Here is a 27155-nt window from a genome sequence, read left to right on the forward strand (position 1 = left end):
CAGCAAACAGAAGAGCACTATTATCTTGAAGCTGACTTACACCTTTTAAGTGATCTTCCACTGGAAGCACAAGATACTCATCAGAAAAATACTTTTATTACCTGTAAATTATGAACATTTTCTATAAGGGTCAGGAAAACCTAAACACTTCAACTTTAAAAGGGCAGAGATTAAGGTTTATAACCACCAAAACATTATTTTATTGGCAGATGTAGCAACAAGAAAATCAGTGTCTCTGGTGAGGCTCTTCAAGAACTGAACTGAAGTCAGCAAGATTCTTGGAAGAAACAAGTCTCATTAGAAGAGGGTCTCCGTTCGGCCCTAACCAATGAAGCACCTGCTAGCACAGCAGGTGAAGGCAATGTGAACACATTCCTATGGAATAATGAACAAGCCAAGGAGGTTATATCTACAGACATAAGGAAATCAAAATATTCCTATATGCCACATATACCTATAATATTCAAGCTGACAGACGTCCTACCAACTGCATTTGCCAAATTACTAACATAAAAATTCAGTCCTACAATCTAACGGGCAAGATAGAATGTGCTGATTCTCAAACTATATCTAGAGCAATGTTTATCTCTGACTGCACATTAAGAGTCACCTGGGAAGTCTGTTTCTCAATTCCTATGGTCAGAAATCCAGACCAACTAGATCAGAATCCACAGAGGGGTCCTAAGGATGAGTGGGTTCCAGGAATAGGTCTTTTTTATTTTTTATCTCTCCAGTCATAATGTTCTATATGCACCAATTTACAGGAAATACAGGAGTTAGAGGGACATAATAATCTACTTCAAAAGAATGCATTCAGCCAAACATAGACTGTGGGAAAGTCTAAAGAACAATCAACATGTTCTGCCAACAAATAAATTACAAGAAAAAGAGAGGCAGTTTCAAACTATAAACTATAAGAACATTTAAAAGATATGTCAACCAAGCTAGGTTGGGAGATGGAGGTTGTTACTTGGATCTTGGTTTAAACAACTGTGCTCAAAACTCAACCCAGGGTCTCAAGTTTCTCTTACTGAAATTGAAAAAATTCCTTAAGTTCTTTTATCTTTCATATCCACTTTTTTTTTTTGAGGAGGAGGAGGAGAAGCAAGATTATTTTTGTAGAATTTTACAAAGTATGATTTAGTTTTTTCTCATTAGATTCAGGTGATGCATTCTGAAGGGAATGCCAATCAAGAAATGGTGTATTCTTCTCAGAACATCCTAGCAAAAGGCACAGTATGTTTGCTAGTGAATAAATGGCATCCCTTTGCCCCTGCAAAATTTATATGTTAAAGCCTTAACTTTCAATGTGACTGTTGATTGTATTCCAATGCTATCATATTTAGAAATGGAGTCACTAAGGAGGTAATTAAGGCTAAGTAAGTCATATGAGTGGGGTCCCGGACCTATAGGACAGGACTGGGAACCCTACAAAAAAAGAGACAGCGTTAAGTACAATCACAGAGAAGAGAGGCCATGTGAAGACACAGCAAGAAGATGTTTATCTTGGCAGAGAGGCCTGACCAGAACCAAGGCTATAACCATTTAACTTCTAGCCTCTAAATCTGTAGGAAAGTAATTTCTGTTTATGTCACGCAGCAGCCCATGCGTACTAACACACTGTGATTGTTCCATTGTTAATAATGTGAATTTTGGTCACCTGGCTCAAATTACATCTGAGATTTTTTTCCTACTATCAAGTTACTATCTTTGGATTTGTAATTAGTAAGTATGATGTAGCTACTTTGAGACTATTTAAAATAGTCTTTGCTTTATCATACTTTTGCTCAATACCCAACTCTTGGAAACAGTAAACACTTATATGGAGGTATTCTGATCTGATCTAATTGTTCTGTCTACATCAACTACATGGAATCCCTAACGTAAGAAGAAACGGCTTTCTTTCCTATCTCTGTGTGTGTCCACACATAGAGCCACTTTTTATGTCCTTGATCTCCTATTATTCTATAAGTTACACTACACAATCATTCTGTTGTTTAAAATGTTCCAGTTGTGGCCACAGGGAGCCTTGAAAAGGCTGGCTCATAAATCCTTCTCACTCGTGCTCATCAATTTTTGAGTACTTCCTTACTTTCTGGAACAGATGTTCCAAGATTATATTTGTACTTTCTTAGCCCCAGTGCCTGAATTAACCTTTTATCAAGTGAGCCTCTTCTCTGATTTAGGAAAACAGAGTGCAGATACTTTGGTTTCTTCCTAATAGTATACATCCGACATCATTCAGCTGTTCCAACATCTCCTTTACCCTTGTAATTGTGTAATATGCAATTAGTCATAATTTTTTCAACCACTGCAATCAATGATCCATGAAACATGCATTTCATGTTGGAGGTATGACTTGAGGAAAAAAAATCCAGAAGAGAAGCCAAAGGGACAAATGGCAAATGTCAGCTGTGGAGCTCTGCTGAATCTTGCCAAATTCTCTTCAAAAAGGATTGTACTAGTTCGCCATCTTAAAATGCCTGTTTTCCTTGCCAACAGGATCTATTGCTATACTTCTAACTTTTGTTAAGTATCGTAGGCTAAAAAATATTAACATATTTTAACTTGCATTTCCTTTTAAGTCTGAAATATTTCTCTTACATATAGAGGTGATTTTAATCTTTACAGAAATTATCTTTTATCTATTTTCAACATCAGATTTTTTCAAATTTAGAGCTCTTTCCATATTAGGGACCTTAACCCTTTATCTGTGATATGTTACAGACATCTCCTTACACTTAGCTGCACTGCTTCGTTTTACAATGCAAAATTTTCATTTTATAATAAAATTGAGCAATTCCTTCTCAGACTGTCCCCGTATTTTGACTCATTCTTAAGAATGAAGAAGTATTTTAACAAAGAATGGTAACACTTAGGACTACTAACCATATGGTATTCAATAATTAAACACAATAACGACAAAATAATAAACAAGGTAAACTTTAGATAATAATTATCCAATATAACAATACAAGGATCAGGCACAGGTCGGTCATGAGGCATTTGCTCAGCATGCACAAAGTTCTCAGCTCATATAGTCTCTCTCTCTCTCTCTCTCTCTCTCTCTCACACACACACACACACACACACACACACACGCAGAGAGATCTTCACTGAAAAGTTATCTTAGACATAACTAAAAAGTCCACTTAACAGTGGCTACACCATACACAAATATTAATTCAAAGCAGATCAAAAGCCTAAATATAAGAAAATCATGTAACTTTCTTAGGGAGGGGAGATACTGGGGCTCAAACTCATATGCAAGCTCTACCACTAAACTGAGTTCCACTTTCACCCCACACAATCTCTTAAAAGAAAATACATGCATAAATCATACTCTTGGATCTGGTAATGGATTCCTAAATCAAAGCAGAAAAAAAATTGATAAAACTGAACTTCAATCTAAAACCTATGTGCATCACACATTACCAAAAATATGAAAACCTACAGAAGATAAATATTTGCAAATCTTTCATCTAATAAGAGTGTGATGTCCAGAATATGTAAAGAACTCCTGAAACTCACTAACAAAAGCCACTAGACTGGGTATGTGGCTTTGTGGTAAAATGCCTTGACTTCAATCCCTCCATCAACAAACAAGAAGACCTGTAACCCAATTTACAAGTGACTAAAGGATTCAAATAAGCATTATTCATAGAACATTAGAAAGGGAAGATATAAAAACTTCTAATAAGACTATGAAATGATGTTCAAATTCACTAATTAAATGCAAAGCTAAACCACATGAGCTATCACCTACTACTTCTGCCGGCTATTGTCAGATGAATAAAAGGTAAGTATTAGAAAGACAGAAAGATCAGAACCCTTGTATGTATGTGTACTGTTAGGGAGGAGGTAAGATGACATTATCTCTGCAGAAAACAATTTGCTGTTTCTTTTAAAGTTAAACAGAAGCTACGCATGGTGGCACACAGTCTGTGGTCCCAGCTACTCAAGAAGCTGAGGAAGGAGGATCATTTACATGCACAAGTTCAAGACCAGAGAACCTGGCCAACTGAGGAATACCATTAAAAAGAAAGCCAACACTTGTACTCCAATGTTCGTTGTAGCATTTTTTTAATAGTCAAAAAAATGGAAATAACTCCAGTGTTTAGCTACAGTGAATGAATAAACACAAGATGGTATATACATTAGGATATTTCATTCATTAAACAAGAAAGTTTTGACACATGGTATAACAATGGATAAACTCTGAAAACACGCTTGGTGAAATGAAAAGCCAGACAAAAAAAAGGACATATGCACATGCAAGATTCTACTTAAGTTAACTATCTAGAGCAATCAAACTGAGAGACAGAAAGTACAGCAGTACTAAGAAGGGGCAGAACTGAGGGTTACTGCTTAATAAGTACAGAGCTTTTCTTTAGAGGGATAAAAAGTTTTGGAAACAAGGAAACAATAGTAATATTTACAAAGAATTATGAATCTGATGTAACTGAATTGTACTCATTAGAGCTAAAATGGCTATTTAATATTTACTCAAAAAATGAGATTCAAGCCTGAAGTGGTGGCTCACACCTTTAGTCCCAGCACTTGGGAGGCAGAGGCAGGTGGAGCTCTATGAGTTCAAGGCCAGACAGGTCTACAAAGCGAGTTGCAGGACAGCTGGGGTTAAAAAAAAAAAAAAAGCGAGCGAGCGAGCGAGAGAGAGAGATTCAGTGATACTATTGTCCTTCCCAATCATAAAGAATTTATATTTGACATTTACTAATTAGTAATTAGCCAATTCTATCTGGTTTATTCCTCTGGTAGACATCACCAATTTAAAAAAAAATTCTGTATTGATACTTTAAAAGTTTCATACAATGTATTCTGATCATATTCAGACTCTTCCCCCAACTTCATTACTTCTACTATTATTTTTCTTTTTTACAGGCCTACTGAATCTAATTTGTGTTCCCCAAATATTCTTGGGTGTTGTTCCATCCAACTGAAAACACACAGATCTAAAGATTCAAAGCAAACATGGAAGAGCAGGCATCTCTAGAGGAGGGTATGTGCCCAAGGGTGGTATGGCTGGATCATTGTGGCACACCTATTTCTAGCTTTCTGAGGAACCTCCACCCTGATATCCGTAGTGGCTACAACAGTTTGAACTCCCACCAACGGTGAATAAAGGTTCTCCTTCCTTCACATCCTTGCCAGCATTGTCATCTTTGTTTTTTTTTTTTTGTTTGTTTGTTTGGTTTTTTTCGATCTTAATCATTCTGACTGGGGTAAGATAAAATCTCAAAGTAGTTTTAATTTGCATTTCCCCGATGGCTAAAGATGCTGAACATCTTTAAATAGTCCTCGTTCGTTTGCGCTCAATTTTTTTCAGAACTCTTTTAGTTCCTTGTCCTATTTTTAATTAGATTACTTGGTATTTGATGTTTAGCTTTTTGAGTCCTATGGATATTCCAGATACAACCCTTTGTCAGCTACATAGCTGGTAAAGACTTTTTCCCATTCTGTAGGATGCCTCTTCACACAAATGATGGTTTCTTTTGTTGTACATAGCTTTTTAGTTTCATGAGGTCCCATTTGTCAATTGTTGGACTTAATGCCTGAATTACAGCGGTCCTGTTTGGAAAGTTCTTTCCTTTGCCTACAAGTTCCACTGTGTGTGTGCATGCATGCATGTGTGTGTATGTACACATACATACACACCCTGCTTTCTACTCTATCAGATTCAGATTATCAGGTCTTATGTTGAGGTCCTTGTTGAGTTGCTTTGTGCAGAGTGAGAGATAGGAATCCAGTGTTTCATTCTTCTACATACAGCTATCCAGTTTGAGGAGCACCATTTGATGACCATATCATATTTCCTCCAATATCTGTTGGGGTTTTGTGCTGTTTTGTTTCTGTTTGTGTTTTGGCCCCTTTGTCCAAAATCTGATGACTATGAACGTGTGGACTTAAATCTGTGTCCTCAATTTTATTCCATTGATCAATGTTGTTATGCCCATACCATGCTGTTTTTATTGCTATAGCTCTGTAGTCAAATTTGAAATCAAGCGATGGTGATGCCTCCAGCTCTCCTACGGCTCTTGTTTAGAACTGATCAGCTAATCTGATTTGTGTGTGTTCTCATATAAAATTTGAGATTATTCTTTCCAATTTCTTAGAATTTAAATGGGCATTGCATTGAACCTGTAGATTACTTTTGGCAGGATGGCCATTTTCATAATATTAATCCCACTGATCCATGATCATGGGAAATCTTTCCATCTTCTGTTATCTTCTTCAATTTCTTGCCCATGTCTTAAAGTTTTTATTATACAAGTCTTTGAATTCTTTGGAAATTCATTTGCATTTTATGTGCGTGAACATTTTGCTGCATGTTTGTAAGTGCACCTTGCATAAAATGCCCACAAAGGTCAGAAGAGAGCATCAGATCCCCTGGAGCTGGAGTTACAGATGGCTGTTAGCTGCCATGTGGGTGCTGGGAATTGAACCCGGGTCTTCTGCAAAAGCAGCCAGTGCTATTAATCACTGAGTGATTGCTCCAGCCCCGATTTTTTTTCAGTATGTTTGCGTTGGTAGGAAGACTACTGATTTTTGTATGTTAAATTTTGTGCCCTGCTACTTTGATGAATGTGTTTAGCAGCACTTTTAAAGGTTTATGGTAGAATCTTTGAGGTCTTTTATGTATACAATCACATCATCTCTGATAAACAGAGACACAAAAATTCTCAATAAAATACCTGCAAACCAAATGCAAGAGCACATGATTATCCACTATGATCAAGTCAGCTACATCTCAGAGATGCAAGGGGTACAACATGTATGAATCAATAAATGTAATCCACTACATAAACAGACTCAATACAGAAACCATGTGATCATCTCATGAGATGCAGAAAGGTCTTTGACAAGATCCAATATCCAGTCATGATAAAAGTCATGGAATATCTAGGGATACAGGGGCCAAATCTGAATATAAGAAAGGAAATATACAAGTACACAGTCAACATTATACTTAGAGAAAAATCTCAAAGCATTTCCACTAAAATTAGGAACAAAACAAGGATGTTCACACAATTCCTGTTCAATATAGTACCTGAAGTTTTAGCTAGAACAGTAAGTGAAGGAGATAAAGGGGATACAAATCGGAACAGATGTCAAAGTACCCTCATTCCCAGTATTTTTTTTTTTATGGTAGTAAGCAAGTTTTAATTTCCAAAATAATAATCCAAGTTATCTCCGATTCATGCATTTGCCCCTAAATGTCACATATTTTCTTTTTTTTTAACTTTTACAAAAACTTTATTGAGAATTTCATACATGCATATAAGGTGTTTTAATCACATCCATGTCCACTCCCTCCCCTCCAACATTCCCAGTATTTTTAAATTAGTATAACCATTATACATACTGTGCTGGACAGCTTCAGTGTCAAGTTGACACACCTGGGTTGAGGGAGCCTCAATTGGGGAATTGCCTTCATTGGACTGGACTATGGCCATGTCCATGGGGCACCTTCTTGATTGCTGAGTGATGTGGGAGAGCCCAGCCCACTGTGGGTGGTGCCACCCCTGGGCAGGTGGGCCTGTGTTACATAAGAAAGCAGGCTGAGCAGGGGCCAGGGGAGCAAGTCAGTAAGCAGTGTTCCATCATGGCCTGTGCTTCAGCTCCTGCCTCCAGGTTCCTGCCCTGAGTTCCCACCTTGGGCTCCTGATGAACTGTGACCCAGGAGATGTAAGATAAATAAACCCTTTCCTCCCCAAGTTGGTATTAGTCAGAGTATTTTGTCATAGCAGTGGAGAAACAAACCAGTACACATACAAAGAATGTTAGTACATCTGCCCCACTCCTTAGAGATTAAACTTGTAGAATTCACCTACCAGACTCAAGACATCCTGAAGTATCCCCCCCACCAAAAAAAACCCTCAAAGTTGTGGGTTATTCTTCATTTTACACATTGGTGAAGGTTGGCTTCCAAATTAAAAAGCACAACATGCAGTGGTTCCAATGTCCTGGTATTTGCTTCCCTAGCCTAAATTTAATTCTCTCACTCTCAATCCAATTCTCCTTCTCCTGAAGTACGCATTTCCATTTCCCAAGTTTATCTGGTAATTCATGTTTACCAGAATGCTAAATACTTTCTTCAAATTAAAAAAAAAAAAAAGGTAAAAATAGTAAAGAATCTAACAAAAATCTCACCAACCTTCCTTTCTACTGATCTAGTCCAATATACAATCAATAATGTCCTACACGGTAGCACATCTGAACCATTTAGCCCCTTTAATCCTAGTATTAATGTTGGCAACTTCTCTACACTGATATACATAATTCTTGTTTTCTCTTTTTTTGACACAGTTCATTTCTTACCCTATTATGAAATGCAAGGAACAAAAATAGGATCACTGACCCTTATCAAGTTCACCTCTATTTGCTGAATTATCTCTGAACAAAAAATTCTATTTATACCTTCACTAAAAGAAGGTCCTTCCTGGTATACTTTACAGTTAAGTTTGTACTTTTTTTTTTCTTCAACAATGCGGTTACAAATCAATTATGTACATGCTACTGTCAAAGTTCATAAATCTGATACCAAAATTTATGGGATATAACAAAAGCAGTACTAAGGGGGAAGTTCATAGCAATAAATACCTACATTTAAAAAGGAAGATCTCACACAACCTGACTTCACATTTCAAGAAAACAGAAAAAGTAGGGTTGAAGATATACCTCAGTTGGTAGAGTGCTTGCCTAGCATGCACAAAACTCTTAAAGTAGAAGCAGGAAAATAGAAGTAAAAGCAGGTATTCAAGGTCACCCTTGGCTACATACCAAGCTTAAAGGTCAGCCAGATGATGGGAGACCCTGTCTCAAAAAGAAAGAAGTGGGGGAGGGACTGCACACTGGACAACCTAAAAGAAATGGGTAAAATGAAAACAGAACAGTCTGTGACTATACTATAAACTTTAACAAAAATTCCAAAAATATACAATGAGAAAGGGTCATGGGAAATAAATCTACCCTTCATCTTCCACCATACAAGTATTATAAAAACACAATCACAGCTCAAACAGAAGACCTGGAACTATAAAACTCTTAAAAGAAAACTTCGGTCTTGACAATTAATTCGTGAATCAAAAATAAAAGTTAACAAAAAATGAACAAGTGGGACTATATCAAACTAAAAATCAAGAACTAAAAGCAAAGAGAAGAAAAATATCAGGGTGAAAAGAGAGCCTGTGTTATAAGAGAAAATACCTTTAAACTGTATCTGCAATGGGTTAACCTATAAATACATAGAGAATTCTTACAACTCAATGGATTAAAGAATCACAACTACTCAACAGAAAATGAGCTGAGCACATGAACAGACTTTTCTCTGAGAAGATACACAAATGGCCAATACACACGAAGATGGTCACTATCATTAATAACTGGGCAAACACAAATCAAAATTATAATGAGATATCTTACACCTATAAAGATGACACAGGGCATATAACTGTCAATTAGGCTGGAGAGAAATTAGAACCCCCAACACTGCTGGTGTTATGGCTGAAATAGGAAATGTCTGCACTGGTTTGTGTACTAAAGGCTGGTACCCAGCTCATGGTGATGTTTGGGAAGGTTCTGGAATCTTTAGAGGCAGGCCATGGTAGAAATAAATATGTCACCGAGGGCATAACTCAGAAAGTTACATTTGATCCTTAATTCCACCTGGCTCTCTCTGCTTCCTGTCAGCAGTGAGGTAAACAGCCTCCACTATCACATGCTCCTACCACTGTGATTCATGGAGCCAAGGACTATGGACTGACCCCTCTGAAACCAAGGGTGAAAATAAATCTTTCCTCCTATAAGCTGCTTATGTCAAGTATTTGGTCACAGTCACACAAAAGTAACGACTACAATATGAACACATAATAGTATAGCCACAATCAGGAAAAATAAATTAAATTTTATTAATTTAAGAGTATTCCAGTAACCTCATCTTTTGAGTATTTATTAGTAAAAATTAAAATTAAGATGTCAAAGATATTATTCTTTGATGTTCTTTGCAGTGCTACTCATAATGTGATGGTGACAGGTATAGAAACAACCTAAAAGTCTATCAACAGATTAATAGATAAAAAGAAAATGTGGTATGTACATACAGTGGAATGTCATTCAGTCTAAAAAAGGAAATTCTGCAAAATGTCAGAACACAAACCCTGAAAGTGAAATAAGGCCAAGGAGCGCACACACACAAAAAAAAAAATGCTACATGATTCTACTTACATGATCAGTCTCAAATAGAATTCATGAGAATCAAAGAGCAGACTGGTGGTTACCAGGGCTCGGGAAGGGGAAAGGGAAATTGGGAGTTACTAGACAAAGAGTATAGAGTTTCAGTGAGACAAAAATGAATAAATTCTAGAAATCTGCTGCATGACATGTGTCTATAATCAACAAATGTACACTTAGAATTCTGTTAACAAGGCGAATCTCACACTGTGTTCTTACCACAATAAAGTATGTTTATGAAAACATTTTGCAAGTAAAAGAAATTCTCCTATCTGCTTCCAAGTTTTAGCATCTTTTAAAAATATCCAAGTAAAATAGAAGTGTTATATTTCAGGGGCTGGAGATGGCTCAGCGGTTAAGAGCACATACTGCTCTTGCAGAGGACCCAAATTCAGTTCCCAGCATCCACATCAGCAGCTCAGAGCTGCCTGAAACTCCAGTTCCAAAGGCTCTTTAATCAAGATCCTGAAACAGACTCTGGCAGTCATTCCCACCTGTGGTCTGTTGAATAGAATTGTAAACCATGTGTAATCCAACTTAAAATTATGTCTGACTCACATAAAACAAACCAATTCAAAGAAGCTCATATTATTAATTTGTTTGGAGGAAAAATACCCTTTACTCAGTAAAGTTTATTCTCTATAAGAGTCACCACTGTACTGTTTCTGCTAACCAATGAATGACTGTGGTCACTTCAAGGACACAATCCAGAAAATGAATTCAGTCTGTACTCAACAACAAAAGCCATGTCTAGAAAAGCCAATCTTGGGGTTGGGGATTTAGCTCAGTGGTACAGCGCTTGCCTAGCAAGCGCAAAGCCCTGGGTTCGGTCCTCAACTCCGAAAAAAAAAAAAAAAGAAAAGCCAATCTCAAACATAAGAAAGGCAGGCAAGAAGTAATGATAATCAGGCAAGAAAACGCCAGAAGCATGCTTCACGGGCAATAAAAAGAGAAGCAGCCTGGGACTGTGAAGTCAGGTTACACAGAAAACAATCTAAAACAGTTCTCCCTTCGTTAACCAGTCAATCTGAATCGTGCCTATACTGGTAACCAGCTGTTTCTCTCCCAAGCAAAACAAACCAGTATTACATTTTCTGGCACATGATGATTTTGTAAAGCAAAAAAATTAAAATACGCTAACTCTACTATTAACAAAAATATTCTAATCCTCTCTTGCAAATAAATCATTGTTCCGATCGTTTCCATGAATGTCACTGAAAAACAAAAAAAATGCTACCAAATAGGAGACCAGAAGAAGCTAATATGAGGCTGTGTTCCATCTCCAGCACCAAAAAAATTAGTAAAATGCTACTTTACATGGCCCAATGCTAGCCTTCACAAATTCTAGTACAATAACTCATTTATTTAATACGAACTGACTTAAAATGCCCTACAGCTGACTGGTATCAAATCCCAAATCACACTTTGGAGACTATGTAGCCTGCACGGGAGGTCCACTACCCAGCTCCTCTGCCTTCAATGTCAGCAGCACATTTCTCAGGTGAGAAACATGCCTGCACACCCATTACCCACTAAGCTTTCAGGTCTTAATCCTTTTGTGATCTCTCCACTATCCTGGGTTAATGATTTTTCTCCTAATACCCCTTACCAATCACAACAAATCCAGACACATGTTCCCTTACTACACGGTAAACTCATTGACTATCAGAACTAGAAGTTACACAGACCAGTACTAACCATGCATATCACACAGGTGGTTCACGGTAGCAGGAAATCGAAGGACATATGAAAAATTAAGCTAACAAACCATACTTTTTCTTTTACTGTTGAAACTAACTCTATGTCATCCCTGATCAAAAGCCGTGCTTTCTTATAATTAAGAATAAAGAGGCTGAGGAGATGGCTCCGTGGGTAAAGTACTTGCTGTGTGTACATAAAGAACTGAGTTCACATCCCCAGCACCCATAATAAAAGCCAGCAAGGAGGTATGCATCTGCAACCCCAATGTTGGGGTGTGAAACACCCCGAGTATTCACTGGCCAGTCAGTCTGGCCAAAATGAGAAGCTCCAGGTTCAGTGAGAGACTCAGTCTCAAAATAAAAAGGTGGAGAAGCAATTGAGGAAAACATCAATCTCTTGCCTCCACACCCGCCCCCATGGGCTAGCACACCTACACACACGTGTGCACACTCAGCACACAAAAACAAAAATAATAACAATAAAGAGGGAATGATCCCATGAGTTCATAGTTAAGCCTCTCTTTCCTGATCTATATTGTTCCTTATGTTCCATTTGCTCCACATTCTATTCCACAACTGCGGACTATGTGTGGTTCTATCTTTGGATTTGGACTTCTACTAAAATTCATGTTCCCACACTCAAAGTATGTCTCAGGAAAGAGATAAATGCTAAAGGAGAAAGGCAATCAAAAGTATAATCAAGTGTGCAACTCATTCCTAGACAACTGTGTGACAGTTTGTGTCTCTTTGTTGGTAATTCACATCTACAATATAGACGTTAACCTCCAATCCTTTCTTTAATATAAGACACCCCAAACTGGGGCTGGAGAGGTATCTCAGCAGCTAAGAGCACCCGTTGCTCTTGCAGAAAACCCAGGTTGATTCTCAGCACCCACATGGTGGCTAACAGTCCCTAACTCCAGTTCCAGGGGAAGCCGATGCCCTTTTCTGACTATGAGGCCACTGCACAACATGGGTACACATACACATATGCAAGCAATACACTCATATATGTAAAAATAAAAATAATAAAGGAGCTGAAGATGTGGCTCAGTGGTTAAGAGCGCTGGCTGCTTTTTCAGAGGACTTGGGTTTGAGTCCCAGCACCAATTAGCAGCTGACAACAGTCCGTAACTCCAGTTCCAAGGGAATCCAATGCCTTCTTCTGACCTCTGTGGGCATTGCATGACACGAGTGCACTTACATACATGCAGGCAATACACTCAGACACAAAATAAAAATAATAAAATATTTTTAAAATAATAATTTTTAAAAAAAGACACCCCAAACTGGAGAGATAACTCCACTCAGTAGTTAAATGGCACTGGCTGCTCTTCCAGAGGACCTAGGTTTAATTCCCAGCATCCACATGGCAGCTAACAACCATTCATAATTGCACTTCCGGGAGATCCAACGCCTTCTTCTGGCCTCCTCAGACACTGCATGACATGGGTGCAATTACATACATGCAGGCAAAACACTTACATGGTAATTAAAAGTATCAGACTGGCCGATGTTTAACAGACATACTTTGAGACCTATAATAATTTGATCAGAGGGACATAAAGGACAGTTTTTGCTCCTTGCCCTCCTAGGTCGACTAGTTCCAGGGGACTATGAGCATCTCTCAAAATGTCCTGTAACTGTGATGAGTCACCTGTCCTCTTGATCAAGGAGGCCAAGGAGACCCCACCAGATGGACTTGAACCAGTGTCCAGTCAACAAAGAGGAGGGTCAACACAGAGGAATCATTTCCTCCACGCTTCCAAGCGAAGCCAGCCATGGTCAAGCAGGACTTATCTTCACACAGACGTAACTGGTAAAAGAAAGGGTCCAGGGGCTCCTCCCAAGCCCATGTGACCCCTGAGGAACAGATCCTCAAATGGCCTTAAGAGTAAAAATAAATTGGTTTATCTGGGCCAACTGTATGGCCTTAAACACCCAAAAGGAAAGTATAACCAAAGATTAAAGGGACCAATAAAATTTTTTAGGAGTCCATATGTATAATTAAAGGCTACATAACAAGCAACAGTGCCAGATAGGAGATACCTTCCTTTGAGTTGTTGGCCAGGGTGGCCCAAGAGACTCCCAGATAGTAATCCAGCATAAAACTGGGAAAATGAACAGCAGACCCCAATCTTATCTAAAGGAATATTGACAACTGATTGCTGCTAGATGAGGAACAGCTGACCTTCCTAAAGCAAAGACCTCTAGATAGGCTGACTAGATTCACAGGATGGACAAGTAGTGGGGAAAGGCTGGGGGTGCCGACACCACAGCAGACAGTAGCAGAGATGACAGAGTATAAGGACTCTGGTGGGGGGGGGGCCTATGGGCAGGTGCCATCTGGGAAGTGAATATATACATAAAGATTGTTTGGGGTGTTCTCTGTGATATACACACAAAAAATTAACAAATTTAAAAAATGAGTTATATTTGAGGAGGAAGCATAAAAATTTACGTCATGTTAATTAGTAGAGGTGATAAACATTACCACTGAAATCTACCCGATGACTTTATATCCATTCAAGGGTGCCAAGGATCCGAGTGCAACCGACCATGACTAGTAATAATCAGATATATACAGATTAGAGACGCATGCACCAATATCTAAGTGTTATTAGCAAAACCAATGAGTCTTTCTGTAAGAAATGGTATATTTTTTAAAATGAAATGGAAATCTTTTTCAAAGGTTAAAAACTCATTCAATTTTATGTCTTACAGGGTATATACTGAGTTCAATATTGTATAACTGTATTAATTCAACTGTGAACCTAAAACTTTTATAGCCACTTTTGAAAGAAATGTATCTTTGCTCTGGAAATTGTATTGAGTACATTAAAGCTGTAATGAAATGTTTCTTCTAATTAAAAAAAAAACACTCATATACATAAAGTAAAAATATTGTTTTTAAAAGATACACCAATGTCAGGCATGGTGGTATACACCTTTAATCCAAGCCTCTGAAAGCAGAGGCAAGTGGATCTCTGTGAGATCGAGGCCAGCCTGGTCCACAGAGTGAGTTCCAGTGGGCTGGGACTAGGGAGACCATGTCAAAGAAAACAAAAAAAGGCATGCCAAATTGGTACTACTAAACACAAAATGGACAGAAGTTCTAAAACTACTGGATGGTGTTCAGTCTTAAAATTCTAAAGAACAAAAATATAACTATAAAACTTTCACAACACAGTTTCATTTACCCTTAAATATTTCTGCAAAGAAATATGGTGCTTTTATTACTCTGAATCCTTAGTATCAAAAAAATCGGACTGGGACTGGGAATGTAGCACAATGACAACATATCTGTACAGCATGTGCAAAGCCATGGGTTTGACATCCAGCAAAATAAATAAATTAATAAAAAAAACGATCTGAAAAGCCTAAAACTATTGATTTGGCAAACTAATAGATGATAATGTTACCATAATACAGTTAGAGAAAGAGCAACACACAGAGCAGTCAAAGTCATCAGTAAAGAAAGCAGTGAGCAGTTTAGATTTCAGCCGCTGAGTGCTAGTGTGGACTCAAGACATGGAGTGCAGTGTGGACGCAGAGTGCCAATGTGAACAGAGTACAGTATGGACAGAGAGTGCCAGTTTAGAAAACTCTTTGAAAGAGGCATTATTATGTTTCCTATGTTATATGTGAAGCAATTAAAAATTAAAGAATAATTTTCCCAACCAGAGAGATGCCTCAATGGTTAAGAGCACTGGCTGCTCTTGCAGAAGACTTGGGTTCAATTCCCAGCACCCACATAGAGGCTAACAACCATCCATAACTCCAGTTCCAGATGAATCCAGGTGACCTCCGTGACCTCCGTGAGCATTGTACAACATGGGTGCACTTACACATATGTAGGCAATACACTCGTTCACTAAAATAAAAGTAAAATATGTTTAAAAAAAAAGAATAATTTTCCCAAGATAAAGTAACAGAACTAGTAAGTAGTATGGCCAAACACTAAGCCAATGTCTAACTCTCAATGGTCTCTTTCTTGACAATTACACTGTATTTAAATTAATCAGATAATCTGCATCCTGCTTAATATTTTATTAACAACTCGGATAAATACCCACATACTTATCCAAGATGACATCAACACAGGCTTCATTATGGAAATAAAATTCAAACTTTTCAGGCTAAGCCAATGTGTAATGGCAATATATCTCCACTTCCACATTTGCAAAAGCATACATATACTTAATACAGATAAATGTACAAAGCAACTAAGTACCAGATGCTATGGCTCTAGAACAGTAATTCAGATGAACACCAGGGTAAGCTCTCTTTGTCCACCACTTAAAGAGCTGTAAAAGCATCATCATTATGAAGTCACTGCTAAAAAAAAAAAGCCCTATATTGTATTATGAAAAAGGCAGCTTTTAAGCCAAGAGAGTAATGAGCTCTGAACACTTGACAATAATCTATGCACACCTACAGGGGTCTATATTCAGTTCAGCACATTATCAGAACCTGCTCTAAAACATAGCATTACTATAGTAATATTTCTGGAAATAAGATTTTAAGATTAGTAGAAAGAAAATTAAAAGGATTAATGGAAAGATTTGGTGGAAAGATTAGTGGAACCTTTAAAATGGTTATAGAAAAGAGAAATGGCTCAGCAGTTAAGAGCACATATTGCTTCTGCAGAGGACTTGAGTTCAGTTCCCAGCACCCACATCAGGTGGTTCACAATAGCCTGTTAACTCCAGGTCCAGAGGATCTGATCCCTCTAACCTGCACTCAGAGTCGCCCACCATATACAGACACAAATTTTAAGAAAAAATAAAATGAATAGAAATAAAGATTTCCAACCATTCTTAGGAGAGAATATTGGTACCATTTTTACAAGGAGTAGGAAGTTGGTCCCTCCTCTAACCTCAGAGTTTAGGTTTAATCTGGCAAAGTTCAGGGGAATTTCAGTGCCTCCTTTTGCTTGTGGTATGGAGTGTACACAAAAAACAAAGCTTCCAGCACTGCCTTGTAGCCTCCTTAGAGGAGATGCTATCGAACGGTTTCCTTCTAAACTAAAGCCCAAGTTCCAGGGCATGGCCTGGAACGTCAGAGGCACAATCTGGCTCAATGCACGCTGGTTTTAAATATTCTTCACAGATGAATTACAATCTGGCACGACCAGGCTTGCAGGTTCTGCTCAGTGACAGAGCATTTGTTTAGCATTCACGAGGCCCTGGACTGGAGCCCCAGCACCACAAAAACCGAACCAAATCAAAACAAAGAAGAAAAAAAAATACCCTAGCATATCTACAACTAATAACTCATCTTTCCTCCCATGCTTACAATGCTTTAGAATTAAGTAAAAGCTTCTCAATGCTATAAAATATTTGTATTCAAATGCTAATTCTAATCCATTTGCAGTAGAGCAATATAAATGACACACACAAAAAAAATGCATTTACCTCTGGAGACCAATGGAGCATGTACACAAATAAACTGGCAGAAAATCTCTTATTACTAAAGAGCAGTATCATTTTAATTATACCATCATTTTGAATGACAGTTTACAAAAATAAAATGTGCTCACTTTCAAAAAAAAGCAAGTCATAAGAAAGAGTTTGAGATGATGTGCTGGTGGTGTGCTTCCCAGTCCTACTGCCCAGAAATGACCTGGTCACTGCTTCTCTACAAACTGCCAGCCATTTTTCGTGCAGATATGGACAGGTACTCTTGGTTTCATTTTCATTATTCTTACTACAAACAGAACCACACAACTACAATTTGCTTTTTTTTTCATCTTCAATCCTGTGTCACCACATGTATGCTACTGCACACACTGCTGCAGTAAACACCCCTGCACAGAATTCTTTGTGTGTGTGTAAGTCCAGGTTACACTCCTGGAAGTAAAACTGCTGGGTATATTTGTTACTCTAATAGTTAAGGCTAAACTGATCTTCAAAGAATTGTGTCCAATCAGTCAACAGTCAGGAGCTTTTAGGTCACCTGAGACCTAGCCAAGACTAGGCATCACCACACTCTTAACTGCGACCAATCAGATGAGGAGAAATATCACCAGTGTTTGGGAGGGAGTTGTTTATTTGCCTTGGTGACGTGGAGTCACACAGTGTAGTTACATAGCACAGGCTGACCTTGACTTGGCATCAGCGAACCTCCTGCCTCTGCCTCAGGAATGTACCAGCACCCAGCTGCTATTTGCTTTGTTAAGTACATTTCCTCACTGACACTGAACACACCTTTTCCTGACTCTTCTGGCCTTCTGCAATCTCGTCCTGTGAAGTGCTTCATATCTTTTGCTTTTCCCCTACAAGTTACTATTGCTTATAGAGTTGCAAAATCTTCTGAAGGAGAGTAACTATCAGCTATTTCAATTATCTGTATAATTGGTTTGCAGTTTGTTGCTGCCTTTCCCACCACTCATTTTGAGATTTCACATTATACTTTTTTTAATATTTTATTTATTTTATATATGTGAGTATATTGTTCGCATGTATGTAAGCACACACATGTCATGCAATGCCCACAGAGATCAGAAAAGGGCGTTGGATCCCCTGGAACTGGAGCTGGGATGGTCGTTAGCCACCTTATGTTTGGTTTTGTGTGGGTGCTGGGAATCAAACCCAGGTCCTCTGTAAAAGCAGTCAGTGCTCTTAACTGCTGAGCCATCTCTCCAGCCCCAATTATGCTTATTTTTTTTAAGTCTTCACCATTCCAACTTTATATTTTTCCCTAAGGTCAGCTTGCTGTCTTAGATCACTTACTGAATAATTTATCTTTTCTCCAACCAAGTTACTCTTTGTGGAGGCAAGCAAAGAGAAGAATAAAATAAGGCGAACTTAAGCTCTGACAGCCTTTTTATCAGTTACCTAGAATAAAGTCAGAATGAAATACCCAAAGAGCCCTTATTTTTGTACCTATGTAAGAATACTGAATCTCAAAATAAAGGACAATTCAACATATTACCTGTAAAACTTCTAGCTTCCCGTTTTACAGAAACAGACGGGCAGAAATGCAAGGAATCCAAACAGTCCGTCCTGGCGAAAAAAGCTGAAGGCGTCATATGAAAATGAACTGCAAAGCTGTGTAGTCAAAGCAATTCAGTATCCGCACCAACATAAACATATTTACCAGGGAACAGAACCCAGCTAGTGATCAAAACATCACTTACACTACACAAGGGTACAAAGACAACTCAGTGAAGAAACAGTCTAATACATGACTAGGGTAATAATTTCCCAAAAGAGGGTAAAGCTGGACTCTTTCCTCATACCTTAGCTCAGAAATGAGCAAGTGTGAGAGCTAAGCTGCAAAATGCTTAGAAGAAAACATAAATGTTCCTCGACTTTATCAGTAATGGTTTGATACATGTATTTTTTAATTTATGATAAATTTTTTAAATTTATGATAAATTCAAGGAAAAAAAAACACCATCAAGAAACTGAAAAGAAAAACAAAACCCACAGAACAGGGGAGTATTTGAACAGTGTCTCTCATAAGGATCTAATAAATATTTGTGCAATGAACTCTTATACAAGTATAGGCTATATTTCTACCTAGTATCCATGACACATATGTATAAAACTCATATAATATATATACATATATAAAATCTTAACTGAAAAATAAAATGCAAATAACCAAACTATAAAGACCTGAATTTCTCCAAAGATACAAAATGGCTGAAAAAAAAACATGAAAAGATACTTAGCATCATTAGTCATTAGGGAAATACACATCAAAACCAGAATGTAGAACAACTTCATACCCACTAGGATGGCAATTTTAAAACAGAAGAAAACAATACAGTGTTGAAGAGAATGTAGAGAAGGTACTTTAATAACTGCACTGACAAAAGGAATGAAAAATTATGTGAATACTGCTGCAGTTCTCTTCAATAAATTAGACATAAGACGACCATACGGCTCAGCGCCCAAAGAACAGAAAATACCTATTCACACAGAAATCTGTATGATGTTGACAGCAATGTTACTTACAACTGCCCAAAAGTAGGAACAACTCAATGTCCATCAACTGATGAATGAGTAAATATGGTATGCCCCATACAACACCATACAACATATTATTTAGCCATGAAAAGAAGCAAAGCACTAAATATGCCACAACATAGATAAGCCTGAAAATATCACACTAAACTGAAAGAAGTCTTTTGCACAATTACATTTATGTGAAATGCTCCGGAATAGGAAAATCTAGACACAGAGACGAGATAAATGGTTGCTAGGAGCTAGGGAAAGGAAGGAACAGGAAGTGAATGCTAATGGGCTAGTTTTTTCTGGGGAGTAACACAAATGCTCTGGAATTAGACTAAAACACACTGAGTTACACATTTTAAAACAGAGAATTTTATGGTATGTGAATTATCTCTAAAAATAAGTAAAGGATAAGGTTTACAAAACACATGACGATTTACTCCTGCAACAGGAACAATAAGCATTCACCCAAGGTGACTCTGGTCTAAAATACTCAGGAGCAAAGACTCAGCTGGGGAACTGACATCAGGCACTGACAGTTATGGAACTATAGCTGACAGAAACTCCCTAGTGTAGAAGGCGGAGGATGGAGAGCTGTAACTAAGGAACCAAGCAAGCCAGCCCAAGGGAATCACTGCCAAAGCACAGCTCCTTCCAACCTAACTGCTGTGGTAGGCACAGCAATTACAGTTCCACCCAACTGTAAGCAAATGCAGTCCTCTTAAGAACAGATCTTTATACAAATAAATAGGAGAGAAGCAGTCACCATTTACTTCAAAAAGGTTTAAGGAATAATTAAAATCAAGATGTTCGATAACCTAAAATAGGTTTGGAACCTAAAATAGAACACAAACAGTAACAAGTTGAACCTCATTTTCATTGCACACATTACTGAAGTAGCTAGGGAAGAAAGGTGCCTATGAACTGTAAAGCTAATGACAAAACAGTGTGTTCTACTTTTAAAAATGTATTTCCTGGGCCAGCAAGATGGCTCAGCAGATAAAGACACCTGCCATACAAGCCTGGGAACCAGAGTTTCACCCCTAAAACCCATGTAAAGGTGGAAGGAAAAATCAACTCCACAAAGTTGTCCTCTGGCCTCCACATGTGTAAAATGGCACATATGCCCAAACACGCACCTCTCTCTCTCTCTCCTCTCTCTCTCTCTCTCTCTCTCTCTCTCTCTCACACACACACACACACACACACACACACACACACACACACACACACACAATACTTTCAGGGGCTGGAGAGACTGTCTAGCAGTTAAGAGTACTGGCTGCTCTTCAGAGGACTCAGATTCAATCCCCAGCACCCACATGGAGCACTGTACAACACAGGTATACTTTCACACATACAGGCAATATATTCATACATGTAAGAAAAAATAACAAATTTTTTAATAAAATAAATAATGGGTGTGTGAATTAGGACAGAGTAAGTCAGTTATTACTGTGGCTGACACCTTTAAAGAAGTAACAAGGAAAGGGAAGGTTTAAAGAGGGAGAAGCCTAGAGTAAACCGTGAGGCAGTAAACTGGAACCAGAGCCGTAAGTATCCACTCACAGTAGTATGTAAAAGGGACAGTAAGGAAATAGAACATACTATGGTATCATATTATACATGATTTGGCTGACTCAACCAAAGAAGAGACATATAAGCAATGGTACCTCAGCAGCACTTAGCACACCTGGCACTAACACCTTGGTTTCTAGATACAATTCTCCAACCAATGATCCCAGCTCCTTTAAAGAGTCTGATTCCATGGCTGGAATATGCCAGACTACCAGGGTCAGATCCCAAAGAAGTGTCAATTTGGAATCTGTAAATGGTTAAAAAGAGAAGAACCACACAGACCCTGGTAGTCGGGCATGTTCCCAAAGAAACAGTTCAGAGGGCTGGGAAAATGACTCAGTGAATAAAAGTGCTTGCGGTGCAAGCATGAGGACCTGAGTTCAGATCCCTAGCACCCACAAAAAATAAAGCCAGGTGTGGCTGAGTGGGGGGGGGGGGGACGGACATGTACCAGGGGCTCACTGACAAGCAAGTCTAGCAGAAATGGCAGGCTCCAGTAAGAGACCCTTTCCCAAAAATAAAGTGGAAAGTAACAGAGGAAGACACCAACCCCAACCTCTGGCGCGCACACACACACACACACACACACACACACACACACAACTCTCAAAAAAATCATAATTCTTCAGCCTTGATTTAAAAAACAGTAAAGTCACTGTCAAGTAATTTTGAGTTTTTAAAGCAACAGATAATTCTAATGTATTTACAGTCTAAAAATAAAAAGTTCAATTAAGAATTGAACCCCAGTGACCAGAAGGTAAAATTTTTAATCTAGCTTTCCATATATAATTACGGAAATATAATTATTTATAAATAAATGCTACTAAATCATGAAACACTAAAATCCAAAACCAAAGTAAAATCACATGTGATAAAATCATGGGAGAAGCACTAAAACATAAAAAGCTACTGTAAGCTTCCTAGACATCTAACTCAAAGTTCAGAAATATATGTAAAGCCTTTGAAATACTAAGTTAAAACACCAGTGTCCAAATCTCCCCTAAATCTCTTCACCAACTACGTCAAAAGAAAATTTCCATGTGCCTAGCAGTGCTCAGCTACTAGGCCCCAGTACATACTCTGCCCTCTAACCTGACAAACTTCAGCAAGGCAGGCACCCGAAAGGAGGCAGCCAAGGCTCCGAAGTGACTGCCTAGGATAGCATTTCTCAAAAGGCACCATGGGGGCCAAATAATGCTGAGGGAAGAGGGATGAGGGAGGTGCTGACTTGTGTCTAGCCACTGGATACCAGCAGCACTGCTGCAGCTGTATGTTGTACAGCTGTATTACAACCAACAGTGTCTCTGGACAGGGCCAAACGTTCCCTGGAGTGCAATATGGCTGCAGACCAGAGAAGCACTGTTGGAGTAAAAGCCAACTTTTCATTTCATTCAATCAACAATCTACGTGCCAGGCCCTGTTCCAATTGAACAACCTGAGGGTCTCTGCCCTTAAGAGTTCACTTTGAGCCCTGTTCTAACTCAACTGGGGCTTGATTTCAACCCACTCTATACACAGCCCTCTAAGACTCATTTTTTAAAAAGCAGTCAGCAAGCAAGGTTCACATTTTTTTTCTGAGGTGAAAAGGAAGCCAGAGCTTCCCACTGGATCACAGGCACTAGTTTCACAAGCCAGGTATCAACTCCAAGTAAATAGCAGCCCTCACAAGCATTAAGAAAAAGACATAGACGAGATTAGTTTACATGTCATTACAAAATGAGCTACATGCTATTTCAGGCACAAGGCATGAAAGGTTTTTGCCTGCTCTGAGGAAATGCAGCAATGACATTCCACAAAACAAGGTAGCCTCCCGAAGAAAACATGAATCGCCTCCACTGTAGCAACTCAGATGAAGGTATGTAAATCAAATAATCTGCTAAAGAAACATTAAATTAGTCAAATAAAATCTAGTGGAATAATTGTGGGCTGGCAGGCAGGAGGGAGCTGGGGAGGGAGGGAAGGAGGAAGTCATCCTAACACATAAAAATAAAGTGACAACATCAAAAGGCTACTTTTTGGGTGCTGCAAGTAAAAGGTAAGCAGATGAGTAAGGATACATCCCAGTCTGTGTCAAAGTTAGCCTTGCCCTAAAACATGACTGTAGTAATGTCTTCAGGAAAGGCCTACCCTCCTTGTCTCACAGGCTGGGTCCAACCCAGGGGGTTGCCCATGCAGGCAAAGCCAAGGAGCTACTCCCGGACCTATTATAACCAGCCCCAAAAAGACAATGTTCAAAAATGTCCACTGTTCTACTTCAGTTGTCACTTCTGAATTTTCCCACCAAGGGCTGAACAGCAAACAATATTAACAACATCAAATGCATTGAGTACTTGCTGCATTCTAATTTCATGTAAGTAAATAAAAATAATTTTTTACAAAGATGCCTCCAAGTCATTCTAGAAACATCACGCTAAATTACTGTTTTTCCTCCTGGGTGAAGTGGGGTACATGTTTAAGGTCAGCATATTTATGAAATGACCAAATGTCAAGCCAAAAGACTTTGCATAAGCAATTATAATTAACAGGTATATTACATAATTCCAACTCCCCCAGTCTCTAATAGCTGTGCCAGAAAAAAAGTAGAGACACACTAGATGCCAGTTACAGCCCCCTTATGATAATGCTTCTGATCCCTTTTATTACTGTCTTGCTTATAATGTCTAACCTTTATACATTTCAGACTTTTTATAAACACCTCACAAATGTAGCTCAAGGTAACCTAACTCAACAGTTTAAATAACTTACTTGTAATATTAAGATTTATACTTTTGTCAACAGCAACTTAAAGCCTAAAGACAAAAGATGTTATGTTTAGAGAGATGACTTATTAAAAACGACATTTCTAGCTAGAATTTAAGTTTTTTTCTTTCTTATTAATGGATTTAGTCTTTGTAACAAATCTGGCCTTTCCCAAAGAGCGATCCGTCTAATTTTCATGCACATGAAACTCTAATATTGTTTGAATGTGTCATTCACTAGTGAAGAGAAATGTAATAATCTTCAGTTTCAAGGATTGCTTCATCTAGAAAATAATCCCTCTCTTTCTTTAGATGCCATTTGAAAATGATGGTATTTGTGTTATACTTTAAACATTTTTTTTAAAACTCAATTTCAAATTGTTAATCACCTAGGAATGTCTCAAGAAGATTTTTTTTTAGGCTAGTTGTGAAGAAACTATAAGGAGAAGCAATCACCTTAATTTTATTCTAGCTTATAAAAAGTGTTTCACATGTTTAGGTATGGAAAATGTAGCTTATTTTATTTGCATTGTCTCTAAATCAGTACTCGAAAAAACCATGAACTGAAAGAATTGTGTGCTGTGTTTTAAGAGCATTTTTTTAAACAGCAGCAATTTGTCAGAAGATACTGCAGCGATTGTACACAAGCAATAGTCTTTAGCACTTTTAAACATTTTATTTGTTGTATGTGTGTCTGTGTGCATGTATGAATGTGTGTATGTGCATGCATGTATGTGAAGGTCAGTGGGCAACTTGGGGAGAGTTGGTTCGTTCTTTCTGTCATGTGGGTCCCAAGGATTAAACTCAGGTCATCAGGTTTGTTAGCAAGTACTTTTTTACTTGCTAGCCACCTCTCTAGTCCCACAATAGCCTTCTGATGCTTGAATCCTAAATACTCGATTTATATTAATATTCTTGTGTGTGTGTGTGTGTGTGTGTGTGAAGGCCAGAGGTTGATTTCTGGTATCTTCCCAGCTAGCTTTATTCTGAGACATGGTCTCTCATTGAACTAGAAGCTCACAGATTCATCTAGGCGAGCAGGCCAATGATCTCCAGGGATTCACGTCTCCATTTCCCCTCCCCACCTAGGGTTGTAGACTTCTAGCTACTTTTACATGGTTGCTTGGGACCTGAACTCAGGTCCTCATGCTTGTGAGGCAGGCACTTTACCAACTGAGCTATCTCCTTAGCCCTGATTTGTCTTAATATTCTTAGCATTCATTCAGTGTCAACAGAATCGAGCTCTATTAACTGAAACATTATGAAACAAAAGTTTCCTAGGGAGCACACCCCTGAGGCTTAAATCTGGTTTTCTTTTGAGTTCTTGCTTAACCATGATGTGTTTTACAAGGCTGAATTTTGTTTTAAAGATCGAATACCATAGCTTACTGGTAAAGTTAGCTAGGGCAAAGTTTAAATTGCATCTTTGTTACAAGTAATGTCTTAAATGATATCTTAAGGATTAGCTCAAGTGACTCCTTTAAAATTACTTTGTTAAAAGACATTCTTTTTATAATGATTTCAGTATCAGTTGTGACAAAGCTCTTTCTGCTTTTCATAAGGACAGAGGTTAGTTTTAAAGGAAGGGTGATAAAAACTGGCTGAGTGAGCTCTCAAGTTAATGCTTTCATAATTTGCACAAGGGCAAGTAATATGGCAGTACAGCACTCCAACCAGGTTGTCTAGCTCGCAATCCAGGTTCTTACATGTTTTCATTCCTCAACCCAGGAGAATTTGTGCAGGGTTTCTCACTCAATCTTCCCAGCTTGGGGAGCTGCACATTATCATTCCCAATTTACAGCTGAAGAAATAGAGGCTCAACAAAGATGAAGTCTTTTTCCTAAAGTCTTACACACTAAGTTAGGGCAAGATTTGAATATATTTTGGCTTCACACTTCTGAGCTGTTAATACAAGAGGTCAAAGGAAGGTACAAACTGTAAAATGAAAAGAAATGCCGAACTATTTTAAGATAGTTGATTAGACAATTTCTAGGCTATCTACAAGTTCTCTTAAAAGTAGTTAAAATGGGAAAAAATGTGCTATGACAGTAAGAGATAAAAATGGAGCAAAAAGTGCCACAAGTTTAAGACACATATAATCTTCTATTATGATGAAACATCATTCACATGTGGCCATAAAACACAGACACAAACAGGCACCATGCTTCCACCTCAGCCGACAGTCATTGGTTACTCATGCTCCTCTTCTCAGACATCAAGAGAGCCAGCAGCCAAGACTCCACCTCCCTAATGCTACTCTCCTACGTCTGCCAACACCAAAAATAGCTACAAATATACATTCACTTTTAGATTTTACTTCAAGACACTTCATCTAGCTAACACCAAGCATATGAATGCCTTTAATATTGTCTCATGCAAAACAGATATGCCTTTCTTAATCTGTAAAACAGGAAAAAGGTTCAGCAAAACAATTCTCCATACCACCAGAAAAAAACATTACTGCTTTCCTCAAGACCCAATTAGACAGTGTAACTCCTCTACAGTTCTACACTTTTAGATTTCAGAAAATGTCTTCCACCAATTATCCAAGAGTAAACCTGGGCAATACAATCATGCCTCTCACCCTATTTCCTGCAATGTCCCAGAGGTCTCCCACAGTACACCACATTACTGCATCTATAAGAAATGACTATTTTAAAATTAGTAGTTTTACTTAGACATCAAGCTTACATTCTCAACAATGGAAAATCCTATCAGAAGCAGCCAGCAGCTCAGCCATGCTCCTTTGTACCAGACACTGATTTCAAAAACCCAAACATACATGAGAAAAACGCAGTCATTTGTTAAGTATCTTTTCCAGCACCTTGCAGCCTAGTTTTCAAAAAATAAAAATAAAAAGGATGATCCTCTCTCTTTGTGTCTGTCTCTGTCTCTGTCTCTCTCTCTCTCTCTCTCTCTCTCTC

The 27155-nt window shown here is 38.3% G+C and overlaps 1 protein-coding gene across 2 annotated transcripts in view; it reads right to left on the reverse strand.

Annotated features, from left to right (window-relative positions):
* Nucleotides 1–27155, reverse strand: part of Atp2c1 (ATPase secretory pathway Ca2+ transporting 1) — a 139252-nt gene that overhangs the window by 86741 nt on the left and 25356 nt on the right. The gene's annotated exons all lie outside the window — the stretch shown is intronic.

This window comes from Nannospalax galili, unplaced genomic scaffold, assembly GCF_000622305.1.
Source record: "Nannospalax galili isolate Female #2095 unplaced genomic scaffold, S.galili_v1.0 scaffold369, whole genome shotgun sequence".
Lineage (NCBI taxonomy): Eukaryota > Metazoa > Chordata > Mammalia > Rodentia > Spalacidae > Nannospalax > Nannospalax galili.